Here is a 17,191-nt window from a genome sequence, read left to right as displayed (position 1 = left end):
AGTGTACTAGAGATTTTTTTGTCCCACTGGGAGCAAGGGTCCAGACTAGGACCCAGTCCCCTTTCCTATCTAGGGCAATAGACATCACAGTGGGCCACACACTCCATCTCTCTCTTACTTGGCTGCCTAGTAGGGCTGTGTGAAGCTTTGGGTGGTGATTCTATTTGGAGAAGATTTGGTCCAATTCGATGGCTGAATCTCTAAATCTGAATTGAACCAGGGGACCAGTTTAAAGGTCCGAATTGATTCAAAGCTCTCCATATCTTTGGAAAAGATATGGAGAGCTTTGATGATTTGGGCAGTCCTGGGTGGCTACAGCAGGGAGCTGCAGCCAGATCCAAGCTGGTAAGCACTAGGGGCAGAGGAAGGAGACTGGGAGAAGAAGGAGGGGACCATGGGGGTACCCCTGCCATCCCCCTGACCCCCCCCACTCTCCCAGCCCCACCAACCCCTGCCCACTCCCCCAGACCCCCCATGGCTGCCCATCCCACCCCAGCTCGGTACTTAAAAAAAAAAGCCCCTTTGCTCAGAGGGTGCTGCTGGGCAGAGGGGCAATTCCCGCTGCTCCCCATTGCATGGGGGGCTCTGCAAGAGCCCCCCAGCCCCCTCCCATGGCTGCCCCACTTGCTGTGGCTCTGGCCCTTTAAGAAAAAAAAAACAAGAAAAGCCCTGGGACTCACTGTTCCTTGTGCAACCTCAGGAACTCATGCAGTGCCCCCCATGTAGCAGGGGGCAGCAGGGATTGCCCCCCACTGGCAGGAGCGGTGAGTGCAGTTTTTTTTTTCATTTTGGGGGTTTTTTTTCTTAAAGGGCCGGAGTTGGCCTGGGCGGGGCACCCATGGGGCGGCGGGGGCTCATGCAGAGCCCTCCCATGCAGCATGGGCCAGTGGGAGGCACCAGGGATCTCCCCCTCCCAGCAGCATCCACTGAGCTGGGCCTTTTTTTTAACAAGTGCCAGGAGCTGGGGCAGCCATTGCCAGGCTGGGAAAGGGGTGGGGGATGGGCCTGGCCTGGGAAATTCAGAGATTCGCCCAGGCCAGATCTCCAAATCGGATTTGGCTGAATCAAATTGGGACAATGATTCAAATTACCAAATCAAATCACTGTCCTCCGGATTGGCCAAATCCGAAGCAAATACTAGCCACAGGCCTACTGCTTAGGAGATTTCTGGCCTTGTGGGTGAATACCCTAGTCACTCTCTTACTGGGGTATAACAGCAGGATCTGCCCCCCACGGGTGGCTGCAGTATTCCCTAGTGGCCAAACTACTCCTGCCTCCACTCCAGTTCGTCAGGGTAGCCTCCTCACCATCCCACCTAGCACACATCAACAGAATTGTATTTTATATTTGGAGGCTTAGTGTCTACTGGGTCTTCACTTGGCTTAACTTCTGCTGCACCAGACCCCTTGGTCTGGCTCATGGCCACAGATCCCAAAATTTGCTACTTTCACCCTGTGCCTTACTGGCACCTGCTTCCCTCTAACCAATAAGACCCTACTAGCTCTATCCGTGCCTTCAGGCACTAATTCACCATAGGGCTTGTGTGGTGGTGAGACACCCCCACAGGCTCCCAATGGGGAGAGGGCTGTCCCCGTGGACCCCAAACCCCAGAAGCAGCCCCCCCATGGGGGAAACTTACCTCCTGGGCTGCAACCAGAGCCGGAGCAGGAACCGCGGCCACGCAAGCCGGCATTATACCAGCTTTTTAATCAGCTGTTCCCTGGGTGGGGAACACTGAATCAATTACGGCAGCCATTCCGGCCACCGCAGGAAGATTCAAAAGCCCCACCAGAACCTGGGGGGTGGAGGAGAAGGAGTACACTGGTGATGAGCCTGCCAGACATGCTAAGGCTCCTGAAGCAAAGAGGAGCAATGCAGCGGGTGCAGCGCCAGCAGGCAGAGCAGGAGAGGCGTTTGAGCCCCCTGTAAGAGGGTGGGGGAAAGGAGGCAACTCCACATCCCCCTCCGCTCCAGGGGTCTATTTCTTTTGAGAAAAAAAAGAGAGAGAGAAGAGCCTTGAGATCAAAAGCGCCCTACTCAGAGGTGCTGAAGTAGGTGCCAACCTACACAGTTATAGCCTGCTAGTCACTAAGATGGGAAGGCTACTCATCGAAGCGGGGGGGGGGGGGCAGCATGACAAGTGCCAACAGAACCCACCTAGATGTGGGAATCTCCTCGAGGTAAACTGAGGTCAATCGAGCACGGCCAAACCACCACTGCTGGTTCCCATTCGGTTGGCGAGTGGATGGGGTGTAGAGGAGGCAGAGCCCCATGGAACATCGCACCCGAACCGTGAGTACTGCCATCCCCAGGGGACCCCCAGGAAGAAGATCTCCACTGAACCCTCTCGTTATATGATGACACCAAGTCATGGCAGGCGAGTTGAGGGGAGGGGCCCCACGCCAGATGGATAATGCATCACTCAGGGAACCCCCACTTAAGGCACCTTTCATCACAGCTTGATTCATGTCTCTCTTCACTGTAACTGTGCCTTAAGGGCTGGCAAGACTCTAGCCACTCTGTCCTCTGGGCCACTGGCCCTGGCATAGCTTCTACCCCTAAACAACTTGGTTTCTTACCCCTCCAGATATGCAGGCCCTGGTCCAGCAGAGCTCTGTGTGTTGAGTGCCCTTTAGAACCACTGTCTTCTTCACATCCTCCACACTGCTCCCATAACCACAACCCAAACTTCTGGTTAAACTCAGACACAAAAATACAAGTATAAACCTACTATGTTCTAGCATAATTTCATGGCCCTGCTCAAGTCTCTACATGTTACAAACATCCCTCTAGGTTTCAGCTTCTCCCACTGCTCCTGCAGGCAGGAGCTCCTCTCCTTCAGGGCATCAGGTCTTGACTTCCTGCTCTGGCTCAGGGCTGAGCTTATATCTCCCTGTGTTCCTCCCTTTTCCAGTTACATGTCCTGTATCCCCACTTCTCTACCTTAGCTCTTTCACTGCACCCAAGTGTCTCTTTTTTGCTCAGTTTGCTGCCTGCTCCTCTTTGCTGCTGTTTGCACTGCTGAGCTGCTACTCTAATGTAGCTGGCCTAAGCTCAGCTGCCCCATCAGAACAAAGCTCTAGCCTGTTGTTCTGCCTTTAAAGTAATAGGGTTGTTGGTCCCCTGTGACATGTGGTGAAAACATGGGAGGGTTCTCTTCCTGCTGCTTCACCTCCATCTAACACTCACTAGTCATGGGTTTCTAGCCTCTTACATTTTTGTGACTTAGGTGCTCATAAACATCCAGAATAGATTCATGTACACGATCATGTACATATCTGGCCAGCTCACAGCCTACTGTGTGTGCTCAGTCTGTGTGCATGCTTAGGCATCCTTACTGCTAGGGAAATAGAACAGCTACCTGTATATAAGTACCAAAAATGTCACTTACGTGGCTAGAAAGCTGCTACTTAGGTGCACAAAGGGAGACAGAATTCTAAGCATAAATAGTTTTCTATCATAAAAACTTTATTTGTGATTCTTCTAAAAGCTACTGAGCATTTTTAATCACTTACCTTCAAACCAACAACAAATTTCTTAGTTGGAGTAAAGCTGTGAAGCTCTGTTGACTTCAAGTGAGAGAGGTCGATTCCCATAGCAACCAGGAATCAGTTCCTAATCAACGACATTTTGAAATGGTTCGACGGTTCATAGAATCATATAGGGTTGGAAGGGACCTCAGGAGGTCATTTAGTCCAACCCCCTGCTCAAAGCAGGACCATCCCCAACTAGATCATCCCCGGAAAGGCTTTGTATAGCCTTGTCTTGAAAACCTCCAAGGATGAAGATCCCACACCTCTCTGGGTAACTTCATCCAGTCCTTTATTACCCTCCTAGTGAGAGAGTTTTTCCTAACTTGTTTGTAAAATCCAATTGAATTTTTTAACTAAAATATTTTTTCAGCTGAAAAAAATCCAGAGCATTTCAGCTTCTCATTTTGAACAAATTCATTAAAATTTAAAAAAAAAGGCTGTTTTTATTATTTAAAAAAAAATATGTTCATAACCTAAAAAATAAATGAATCATTTTATTTTAGGTCAAACAGTTGAATGGATCCAAAATGAAACTGTCCATTAAAAAAAATCTCTTAGTTTGAACCAGACCTAAATTTCCCAACTATTTTTTCAGGTTGGTTACTAACATGGATAAATCCATTATTCTTTCAGCTGTAGCCCTTAGATTTATTTTTTAAAAGATACATACCCTTTAAAAAACAAACAAACAACCTTTTCTCTCTAAAGTTTAATTAGTTTGTTCAAAATGAGAAGCTGAAATACTCTGATTTTTTTTATTATTATTGTCACGTGTGACTGCAGCCTTAATGGAGCTTATGAACCAAATTTTGGGAAGAGCATCCCAAAGGGAACTGAACATTGGGAAGGGGCTGGGTTTCTGCCTGACAGGTAGTTCTGAAGAAAAAGCTGGAGAGATGGAGACCTAGATTTCCCACTTATTATTTTTAATTGTAATGTGAGTTTTTGATTTGATGGGTACAGAATGTTCAATTATGTGTATGTTTGTTTAAAGGACCATTATAACTCAGTTTTCTTTATTGCTGTTTTACTAATAAATTACTTATTAACCAATTGCTTATAAGGGGTTGATGTTTATTTACTTATGAAAGGCATATTGTCACAATACCATACATAATTACAAATTGTGGTGTTCTCCTGCTAGGCTTAGTGGGTCAAAGAGAAAGGAATGAAAGCTGGTCCTAGCACCAGCGGGAAGTGGGATGAGGAAGAGACCCAAATGTGCGATCAGCCTGTGGTAGCAGCAAATGAAAAGCATGTAGCGAAAAAAACAAGCTGTTTTTTAATATTTCAGCAGCTTGCTACAAATACACGAGTAGTGTTTTCACACTACATTTCATGAATGCTATTTTCCCAGCATAGTGATGCAATCTGGAGTAATGCTTCATCCATAATGTGACAGAATAAGGAATCCGATAGACTTGAAGAGTTCTAAGTCAAGTTTTCTAAGAGCTAGACTGTCACTCCTACTGATCTTGATTACTATATTATTACTGCCTCACTTAGTCATTCTAGTTAATGCAAGGGGGTTAGAATATGCCCAAAATTAAAACAAACAAACAAACAAAAACCCAACCAGTAAGATAAATGGTAAAGAATAAGTAATTGCACTGGTTTAAAAAAAAAGGGGTGAGTGGTAGTGGACAAAGAAGAAACTTCTATAGTGATGTAACATTTTCTCATCTGGTATAGAATTGCCATGGGTTAGTACCTGGTTAGTTTCCAAATTCAAAGAATGAAGCAATGTATAAATTCTAACAATCTGGAGGGGTAAAAATGCTATTTTCACCCTATGAATGAAATAGGCTAATTCAGATTCATTTTTGTGAATTTGTCTTTTGATTACAAAATTTAGACAATCATAGCTAAAATAACACACACTTCTGTGTTTCAAAAACAATAGTAAGCTTAGTCTCTGCCTATACCCAAATAGCACACCCCCACATAGAGGGTAACATTACAATCATATAATCATCACCACAATCAAAATGCTTCAAACAAGCTTCAAGGTGACATTGTAGTCACTCAGAAATTACACAGAAGTGTTAGGCAGTGACATTCATTTCATCCTGACACAATGGTGACATTAGCTTCTAATTATCTTGTAGTCAATTCAACATCAGTCACATACTGTATATCATGTACAGTACAACCTTGACTAGATGAATGTCCTAGGGGACTCTAAATAAGTTCCAATAATCAAGACTGAGGGAATTTCCAATAAAATTAATAGGCATGAACGAACTAAGCTCTGTTTTGGCTATCAAGGAGTTTTATGTATTTGATGTTTGGATATTTTAAGACTGACCATAATAATGGGGGACATTCCTTGACTAGTAGATCAGAAAGAAATAATATTATAATGATTTTATTTTCAGATCCCTGCATGGCAGATGAAAACCTAGTTCCTACCTAAAATATAGATGTAGACAACCTCTCAAATAGGACCATATAGACCGGTGCACACAAAGTTTCAACTCAGCCTCTACACCTGTATGATTATCAGGCAGAGTAAAAACATCAAACCTATGAACTAGGATCAATCTTTAAAAATCCTACTAGGACTACAGCTGGAGGAATAGTGGGTTATCTGTTTTACTGACAGACCTGAAAAAATAGGGGGGGATTTGGGTCTGTTTCAAACTAAGAGAATTTTTAAATGAGCAATTTCACTTTTGATCCATCCAAGGCAGTCTGTTTGACCTGAAATTAAATAATTCATTTAATTTTTAGGTTATTTAGCATATCTTAAAAAAACCCAACAAAATGTATTTCTTTAAATTTTAATGAATTTGTTCAAAATGAGAAGCTGATGTACTCTAATTATATTTTCAGCTAAAACAATATTCTAGTTGACAAAATCAGTTGGATTTTACAGTGTTGTTTCTCCTGAAACTCCATTTTTTTGTGAGTTTAGTAGTTGTAAAAAAAAACAAACCCCCCAAAAATTCACACAGCTCTTACTGGGGCCATGTGCAGACATTCAGTTTCTCTTGGGAGAGTTGTTGCTCTCCCAGGAGAAACCAGGAGCATACAGATATTCTGATTTTTTTTTTTTCCCCAGTGCAAAAATGACTGCTCTGGGAGAAGAATAACCTGGGAACAATCAGGGTTAAATTGTCACTGGGAGAGTTTCTCTTGGCAGGGGTGACCACCAGTATATCAGGGGTGACCACCAGTACATCAGGGGTGACCACCAGTATATCAGGGGTGACCACCAGTATCTGGGGGAACGTTTGTTCACCAGAGCGCCCCAAGGGATGACGAGGTCGAATGGTCACAAACTACTTCAAGATCGTTTCAGGCTGGACATAAGGAAGAATTTCTTTACTGTCCGAGCCCCCAAGGTCTGGAACAGCCTGCCACCGGAGGTGGTTCAAGCGCCTACATTGAACACCTTCAAGAGCAAATTGGATGTTTATCTTGCTGGGATCCTATGACCCCAGCTGACTTCCTGCCCTTTGGGCAGGGGGCTGGACTCGATGATCTTCCAAGGTCCCTTCCAGCCTTAATGTCTATGAAATCTATGAAAATCTATGAAATCTATGAAACAAATGTCTATAGTTTCCCTTCTGAGAGAAGCTCCAGTAACCCAAAATGCTTTGATCCCCTCTTCTTTCCTTCTTCCTGACCCTCCATGAGACAGTGTCAGTCAGGCTGGAGTCTGCTGCTCCAGTTTAGTAAGGAGCAGAACATACCCCCACCACACTCTTGACATTGTGCTGGGTAGAGACACAGGCTGACCCTGAGCTATCTGGGTCAGTGAATTAGGCTGTGCACTGCTGCCATCTGTCTCCAGGCAAACTGAAAGAGCCTGTAGAACAGGGGCAGGCAATTATTTCAGGTGGAGGGCTGCTTACTGAGTTTCAGTAAGCCATCAAGGGCTGCATGACAGGCAGATATTAATTTTCTAAATTTTTATGGGCCCCACAGGCTGGATAGAATGGCCTGATGGGTCGCATCTGGCCCACGAGCCGCATTTTGCTCACCCCTGCTGTAGAACATGCTGAGATGTGTGCACAGACACCCCTTGGTTGCACAGCATCATGACTGCAAGTTTTCTGCTACTTGGGGACTCAGCGTTCAAGAGAGACAAATATACTCTACTCTCTTCCTGTAGAACAGATGACATTTAAGGCTCTGGAACTTTAAATATCACAATATTTTCCTATGCTTAAAATAGAAAAGAATTACTATATTTAGAGAGAACTTGCTGTTTGGTAACTGGCTAAATTAATGCCTTTTAATAGCAACCATTGTTTCAATATGTATGTTCAGGTTTTTTTTGGTTTTTTGTTTGTTTGTTTGTTTAATTTTGAACTCTTTTGGTTTCTGAATTCCCCTGTTTTTCAGAAAAAACTTCTGATTTTAATTGACCTCTAGTCCTAATTGGTGTTTTTCTAGTGTCTTTATCTAAATATTCTGACTTTTTCTAAAGTAGGAATCTTACTGCAGTTCTGTCTTTATTTAGAATATTGTTTTATAACCAGTTCCCAACAATGCTGGTATTATATGGCCAGAATGACTGCCCTTACACCCCTTTATATTACTATTGATTATTTAAGTTAGCTGTAAAATGATATTGTTAATGACGTTTAGTAATGTATTGCATTGGCTATCAGAACTCTTGCCCTAATGTTATCAGTCAGCCGCTTAAATATCCGTAAGTGAAACCTTATCATTATTCACAGTGAGACAGAGAAACAAACATTAAATTTAATTGCAGTACCAGGCATCAGAGTCATAATCTTTATACAACAGTTAATGCTTTCATTACTTATCAATTCACTTATAATTATGCTGCACACACAAAAAGATAAGCATCTAACAAACAGAAGTAGATTTTTTTTCTATTTATGAAAGTTAGACAAATGATAAAGAATAAATGAATAAATACATTGACCTCAATAATTTATATGTAATATGGATGGTTTTATTGACTTTTAGCAACACTATTGTTCATCTTGCTAAATGGACTACTTTTTCAAAGTAAAAAATGTCAAACTTATAGTCTATCCTCTTTGTATGGACATCAGTTCAGCAAAACTTTGAATCACTTACCTAAATTAAACTGGTGTTTAACTAATCCCCTGTTCCAAAAAATGTTTAAGTATATGCTTAAGTCACTTTGGCTTAGCTTTAGTCAGAACATCTATACATTTCTTGACATGGACCTGTTTATTCGAGATTCTAAAATATGGCACTGACTTTAAGCATGTGTATTTTTTCCAGTGCTTCAATAGGGCTGAAGTTAAAAGTGCTTTAAAATTATGTATGTTTATAAGTATATTTCCAAATTCTTTCCTTGCAGAATAAGAATGGACTTAACCTGTTAAGTAAGTCCATAAGTGCTTGGTTAAAGCAGGGCTGTGGACAGTAAACATGACTTTATCTATGACTTTCCTAACTTTTAATGATGTGGCCACATTCAGAGGAGTTTCATTAACTTCTTTCATAGAATACTTTGTATTTGCACTTGTTATTCTCAACTAGCTTTCTCAAAAAGCTTCAGAGATCCAAAGTCTTTCATTAATATACTACATTTGACAGTCTAAACATGCTTGATTAATTAATCTTTGATTGATTGATTAATCCTTATTAGAACTGGAGATAGAAGCTAGATATTTATGCAAATTATTCCTGTGTCTAGATCTTGTTATTTATGATTTGCAGTTTACCATATTTGGGAGTGTATAAGCAAGTGCTATTATCGTACTGTAGCCTCCCGCTGAGTAAATCATGCAAGAATTATTTGAAAATTGCTGTTTGATTTAAAAAATGAAATTACATCTGGCCATATTTGCAGCTACACATTTAGATTTGCTTGGACAGTACATTGTGGCCAGTAGCAGAATACAGAAATCCATATATTGTAGTAATACAAATTATAAAAGATTATGCTAAGAATTCATTTGAAAATTATTACCTAGCACTGTGGGGCACAGGTAGCTGCTGAGATTCTGATATATCTTAGCATCTGAGGAAATATGTCCATAATTTCCCATTTAATTAATTGGGAAGCTGTGGGTGGTTCCTATGTTCCATGCTATGGTGTTAGAGATGTTTCAAACAGCCGGCACAGTATGCATCAAGTTTCTTCTAAGTCTGTAATTCTTGCTATGTGCCTGTAGTTAAGCATCTGAAAACTAAACTGGTTAAGCAGTCCAAGTACTGAGCTAATATTGAAATGATTATAGAGACCCAATAATATGGCTTTCATGTACTGCAAAAGACTTAAGGGATATAGATTAAAATACTCAGTGTAAGAGGCAAAATAATTGAAACTGCTTAGAAAATAGTGGGGGGGGGGGAGTCAGATTTTGTAATAACATTTTTTGTCTTGAATGATATTTGGAACTGAAGCAAGCAGATTTTTTAGTGTATTTTAGGTGGGTATATACTTGCTATATCATGTTAATAAAGCACAGAAAAATTCGATAATCTATGGCTCTTCCTGTTAACATAACTGACTTGCCATTATCCAGAATGTGCAAGGAAAATGAAAAGTTCAATAATTCATAAATAATGCTTTGTACTCAGCAGAATTCAGAAAGAGTAAAAGCAATACTGTTATATAATGGGAGTTCCTTCACTGAAGTAAATCCTTTTAGGAAGAACAAACCTTAATAAACAAATGTCTGGAGCCACCAAACTCTTCAGTTACAGACAGCCGGTTCTCCCAGTATTGCTTTCCCAACTCATTTTATTATTATGGGTTCAATTGCTTTCTTTAAGTCCAGTATTCTCTTACAACCTCTCATGTTTTTGTAGAGAGATTTATTTTTGTTCAACATGCTGTATTATTTACTATGCCCTATGATATCCTTTCCTTAACCCTAAAGAGGGTCCCTGAGATTGTGTTTCTCTAGCTAAATCTGTTTACTTATGTACTTCTTTTGCCCCTTAGTCCAAGATGTCACTATGCATTCAGAGAAATAATTTGCTGTTTCACATGACTGCATAAAATCTACTTTAGCATGACACAGAAGAGCTCGTCATAGGAGGAGTAATGGAGCTCGTGTAATTCTTCCCTCTAAAATACCCTCCACTATCATACCATTACAAGTTAATAGATTTCCCACTGTTGGCTGCTCATGACACTGTGATCCAGTGCAATTCTGTGCTTCCTTCATGCAACACTGCTTAAATCAGAAACATACTAGAGTAGACAATAACTGTGTAATTTATTTATAAATCTGATTTATGTTTTTGTGTGTTATCTAGCAGTACATATTATATATCTAGTGAGTTCTGCATTAGCATTTACTTATTATTATTCCATCCTCTCCATTACAGCCTTTTATATGCTGAATAGCACAAACAACTTAGTAAAATCACTCTTTTAGTTTAGGATCCAATGTGTTTCTGTCATTTTTAATACAGTTTCCAATTTACAATCTTCAACACACTTACAAAGCAATAAAAGTATAACAAATTACCAACCTCATTCATTTTGTTGCATAGTTTGTTTTGTAATTATAGAATGATGGTAGTTACTGAATGGATAAGATTGGCTCTTGGATTTCATTTTATGTGTTTGTTTGGGGAATGGTAAGAACTTCTGATCTGAAACTTAGTATTAAGCCATTCACAAAAACTGGGGAGCTCAGTCTTTGGTGGTAGTCTTTTAATTTGTACTGTGTAATTAGTCCTGAATTATATTGCTGTTGCTGAGAGGAATGTAAAGTTAATGTTTTTGGCATGAAGGTTTGAGTTTTAATAATAAAATTATTTTTCTAAACATGTATGACACTCCTGGAACTAAAATAGGCTTTGGGGCCCTTAAGTGTGATCAAACTGGTTAGACTACAAAACATGGGGCTCTGTGCAAGGTGGGTTAATGCCCCCTGGTCAGAGTGTCTCTCTGTGCAGTCTAATTATAGTTACTAACTACTCTTGCTTCAGGAGAAGCTGAAAATATAGCCAAGGACTGGTGTAACACAGAACCACTCCTGCATCACTCTATTGCTTCAGTGAAACCTGGATTTCTCCCAGTGTCAGGGGGAGTGAGTACTAAAACTGCTTCTATATTGGACCTACATCACTGAATGCTCCTTAAACTTTGATGTAACCTCTTCTGGAATGGTTACAAGAGTTTTGCAGCCAGACTATACTAGCAATGCATTATGAAGTGGCTGCACTGCTCCTGAGAAGCTAAGCTTGAATTTGATAAGATATTTGTGAAACACTGTGTCTGTACCAAAGGCAGGCATAATTGATGTTAAAATGACATATAAGTCAACAACTTTATTAGCAAAACATAATCAAAACAATCCCAAAGACAGCTGTAAAAATGGCAGGAAGCAACAGCAGCTACCCTAAAGGCCTCTCTTTAGTGAATTCCTTCCCCAATTTCTTTTCTCAAAAAAATAGCCTGTCTTAGAGCTAATGTGCATTATGCTAATGTGCATTAACTGCCCCTCTGCTATGTATTCTGCAGCTTGTATGCCCAGAGGGAAGCAGGGATTGGCCAATGACTGCCCAATCCTTGGAAGAGGCAAGTGCCATTATTTGTCTAGAGACAGTAAGGCAGTCCAGGTGAGAATGGTTGAGCTGATCATCAGGGGGCACACTGCAAACAGCCCTTAGATTTTGAATCCCAGATTGTTTGAAAATAGTCTGGCAATAGATAAATTCCTAATGGCCAGTCAGCAAATATACCTGTCAGCATCCAACCTGGGCTGTCTGTGGTCTGATAGACAACAAGTTGGGCACTCTGAGATCCAGCATCAAGTGTTCTAGTTTGGAAGCAATATGATCTTGTGGACAGAGCACCAGAGTGGTACCTGCAACGCTTGTGCCCTATAACTAGTAGCTCTTTGACTGGTTCACTGTGTGCCCTGGGGTAAGTCATTTCCTTTCTATGTGCTTCTGGGTCTCTAAAGTAGAAATAATGATGCTGACCTTCATAACATGCTTTGAAATCTAGGAATAAAAGATTCAGTCAGAATCAGGGTCCTGTTTTGTTAGGTTCCCTACTAACTTGAAGAAGATACTTTGCTCTGAAAAGCTTGGGATTTAATTACAGAAGATACAGCAAGTAAACACAGCAAACATTAGGAGGGGCAGAGAAAGAGTGGTCAATGAGAGGATTACATGGGTACTTAAGCTGGCTGTTCTATACAGCCTGAGGGCTTCAAATCAGCTGAAAGCATTAAAACAATAAACAAAACCAGTTATCCCTAATGCCACACCACCAAGTCATCTGTAACTGGCTGATTTCTGATGGGCCTCTCAGCAGAAGTGGAAATGGAGAAAGGAGGCAAAAGGTTTAGGGATCTAACAAGTAACTTCAGAAAAGAGCATTATGCTCATAAGAAACAAAATAAAAAAAAAGACTAAGGTATAAAGGGAACAAGCAAGTGGGATGAGTGGCAGAACAGAGGAACTAATGTCTGACAGCTGGAGCAAAGAGAGAGGGACGGGCAGGCCTGTGCAGGGGTGCAAGAGTGTAAGGAGCTGGTTGTGGTACAAATAGTGTAAGGCAATACGCCTGGAAAATGATATTTAACAGCTGTTTGTAGGTAGCTTTCACCTGATAATAGATGAACTTTCTGTCATACAGTAGCTGAGCTGTATTTTGATGAAAGATAAATGGAATGGGTTTCATGAATGACTCATCCATGTAGCCCTAGGGAAGGTGGAAGGGAAATAAAACCTTTGAGGCCAGTGTAAAGAAGGGGTAGAGTGGCAGACCTTGCAGTTCCTTGTCCATAAGAACTGCTCTTGGGGAATTCTGCTGCCTGTGCCAGCCCCTCCAGAGCACTACTATTGCTCAGTGCCATAATTGAGTCCTAAGTAAGTCTCCACCAACATAAGATGCTTAAGCAGTTTGAACATATCTGGTTGGCAGTTATGTACACATAACCATTACAGGCAGTATGTCTGGCAGCATAAGGTGGAAATGACTGAGCTAGTCTTTGTCTGTTGTATCACATACACATCCCTGTGAAGCTGTGGGTGCTCAGGAAGTCTACATTCCTTATCGGTTTCCTTATAGGGCTTTTTTAAATGCACAACTACATGAGATTCTTATTGCACAGTAGATTAGTCCACTGTGTGTCACTATGTAAACCATGTGCTGTGCTACTGTGCAGTAAAATAGGCTAATGTGTGGTAAATCTACTATCTGTGTTTACAGGTAGTAGATTTCCCGCACATTAGCCAATGCGCAATAGTGCATGTGTAGATGCTGACTGGGAGAAAATTTGTTCCCAGTCAGCCAGGCCAGGAGAGGGCCAAGCCTCCTGCCAGGGGCAGAGCAATGTGGCTGGAAGTCCCTCCAGCCACAGGGCAGGGGCGGCTCTTTAGCAGTATGTGTCTGGCCTTTAGACCCCTGGAGCCCGGGCCATCTCCTGCCTGCCCCTGGCCACTGTGTGCTGGTATGGTGGGCAGGTACTGGTTGAAGCAGTGCTGCAGAGCCCTGGCCTGATGCCCAGGTCTCTGCACTTTGGGCATGTGCCATCTCCAGCAGTCTCACAGGCCACTGAACTGACCCTTGGGACCTGTGCCTGCAGCTGCCTGGCCTCTGGGCACCATGCCTCTCTGCTCTTTGTACATACCTGGAATTGACAGCACCCAAAGTCCCTGCCAAAGACAGCACTGGTGATGGCAGCATCCCTGAACCCAGGGAGAGCAGCTTGGGGCCTAAACTAGGTGGCAGAGGAGACTGCCAACCTCATTGTATCCTGGGGCAAGGCTGAGTCACGGTTTGGCTGCAGCACCCAAGTGAATGTCCACATTTATAAGGAGATGGCAGCCCACATGCAGGTGCATGACCACAATTGTTCTGGGTGGCAGTGCTGCATCAAGGTGAAAGCTGAGCAGGCTCAGTGCGTCTGTGACAGACCATATTCACCAATCCAGGGTTGCCTACACGATCATGCCCTGCATGTGGGAGCTGGACCGCATCCCGGCTCCCAGGGACCTAGGCCACAAGCAATACATCTACTCAAGCACAGGCAAGCTGCCAGAGCCCCCACTACGGACCAGCCCTGAGGAGGACTCACTGAAGGAGGGAGCCTTGGGCCAGCAGCAGCAGCAACCAGCGCACTCCCTGCCCTTGGCCTCATCCTCCAGTATGGGTAGTCCAGGGTGGCCTTGGGAGTGTACTGTGGGCCTGATGTGAACAGGCAGTCACCCAGGCACCCTACTGCAGGGGGTGGAGGGAGGAGGTGGTCTGTGAGTGTCTTGTGGACATAGTGCTCTGTCTGCTGCTGTCAGGGGAGCATCCATGGCATACTTGCCACAGGGTCCTGGGACACCATCCCTGGCCAGGCTGAGCCTGCCCCCTCTGGAGACTCCTGCTAGGTTGAACCTGGCATTCCCCCTCTCCCTCCCCAGAGACCTCTGGCACCTGGGCAGCTGCACCTGGAGCCTGCAGCTCTGCAGGAGGTAAGAGCAGGGCAGGAGCAGGCCTGGATCTGCTTAATCCTATAAGTGTACATATGTGAATGGACATTTGGTTCCCTAGGGACAACTAGTGGCAGTGCACCTTGTGCCACCATTAGTTTTCCCAGGGGATCACTTGTGCCATGTACGCTCTGGTACATGGCAACTTACCTGAGGTGTGGGGTAGGAGAGGCTGGGGCCAGCACTCGGCTGACCCCAGCAGTCTTACCTGGGATCCTGGGTGCTTCCTGGGGCTGCAGAAGCAGTGATCGGGCTGTGAGGAGCTTGGCTCCAGCTCGCTTGGCTCCAGGTTTGAGTGGCCTGCGCTACTGCTGCATGCACCACTCTGCTTTTTTTCCACAGGCTTTTTTTGACCCCTGGATCTCCAGGGGTCAATCCCCACTCCCCAGGCTGCTCCTTTGCAGTGTGGAGAACAACTGAACAAGTAAAATGTGGCACTGCAGACATGTCTGCAGTGCCACATACTGCACAGCCATGCTCGTCTGGATGAGGCCATAAGGAGCAAATCTACTCCTAACAGGGTGCCTGTGTACACATCTTCCCAGGACTGGCTTACTGTGCAGTAAATGATTATGCGGTAAGACTAAATAGCATTAATTACACATGTAGGCACACCCAATGTTTCTAAATATTTCCTGTGAAAGAAGTTATCAAAGCAGAATTAATCTGGTCCATTACAACCCTGTTCAGGAAAAACTCCTCTTCTTGAAACATTGACCTAGAATGCTAACAAGGTCACTTATAGTTTAGGCAGCCTATCACATGTAACCTAGATTTGTTCAGCAGTAACTTTATATTGATTCTTTTTCCTTTCTTTCTCTCTCTTAATTTATTCCCCATGAATCATCAGTTTTGATGTTACTGGCTCTGCACTTATGTTACCCTGGCTTCAAAGCAAATGAGTCTTTCAATGAACATTGAATAAATAACCTGTACTAAATTCCAGTAGCATGTAACTATAGAAGGATAAGCATGCTCCCTGGTGTGCTCTGGAGCTTGTATAAAAATGGAGTGCCAATGCGCTGAAAGTTGGTTGTGACTAACAGCTGCTACATCTTTTTACCTCCCCTCTCTTCCAGAGTACGTAACAAAGCTGTATTGAGGCAATGCAGTCATGGGACAGTGAAATCACTGTCAAAACTAATCATAATTATTTCAGAATAGTAAGGCAGTCAGACATTAACATAGCGTCTTTCCAATAGTTCTTGTACTTTCGTGCAGAAGGGTCTAATCCTGCACCCCACAATAATAAATACTTCACTATGTAGCATTTTTTATTCCTAGAGCTCAAAGCATGTTTCAGAAGTCAGCATAATTATTCCTAATTTGTAGACCCAGAAGCACATAGACAGGACATGACTTGTCCAAGATCACAGAGCAAACCAAGAACAAAGAGCACCAAGAGCACAGAGCAGCAAGAGCAACAATGACATTGATTTTAACATGTGCAGGAGGAGGTTACCAAAGCTACTGATTCAAATTCGTTATTTGAACCAGGGCCCTCTATGAAATGAATGTGATTAAGGTGCATAAATGTGTTGGGGGATCTCGGTCTAAGGGACTAATTCTATGACATTTGTATGCAGACACTTAGCGTGAATGGATCAAAACTTTTCATTACTTGTAACTTAACTCATGAATTCACTGGTATGTTTTACAAATGCAGTAAGCTACCATGCATATTCATCTCTGTGACTTGCTTTACAGTTGGGTGTGTTTACACATGCACTTTAATGCTCATTAGCCTATTTTAATGCACATTAAAGCATCACTTAAAAACCATGCTATTTAGCTATTGTGTATTAAGACAGGCTAATGCACATTTTCCTACCACATAGTGAAGGGCGCTTACACATGAGGAGAGTCTGCTCAAATGTGCTGGAAATTTAGCATGTTGGAGCAGAGTTGATGAATTAAGTCTGCTTGGGCATGTAAATTAATGCATGCTGACAGCCTTGCACATCACGTGCATCAGCGGTGCAGCGTGCATCAGTGCTGAAAAAATGGCAGCAGCGCCCTTTGAACTAAAACACGTCCAATGTGCTTTAGTTCAAAGTCTACCACTGCCATTTTCTCAGCGCTGACATGCGCTCCACTACTGATATACCTGCTCCTAACGCAGCACCAGGCACTTTTAATTATCATGACTCACTAATTAAAAGCACACCACACTGCGTCAGGAGCATGTGTAAAAATGTCCATAGGTATTAGATTTAATGTACATTAACTAAAATGCATTAATTCAC

This window comes from Alligator mississippiensis, chromosome 5 (genome assembly GCF_030867095.1).
Source record: "Alligator mississippiensis isolate rAllMis1 chromosome 5, rAllMis1, whole genome shotgun sequence".
Taxonomy (NCBI): Eukaryota; Metazoa; Chordata; order Crocodylia; family Alligatoridae; genus Alligator; species Alligator mississippiensis.
Note: the sequence above shows the minus strand (reverse complement) of the source record.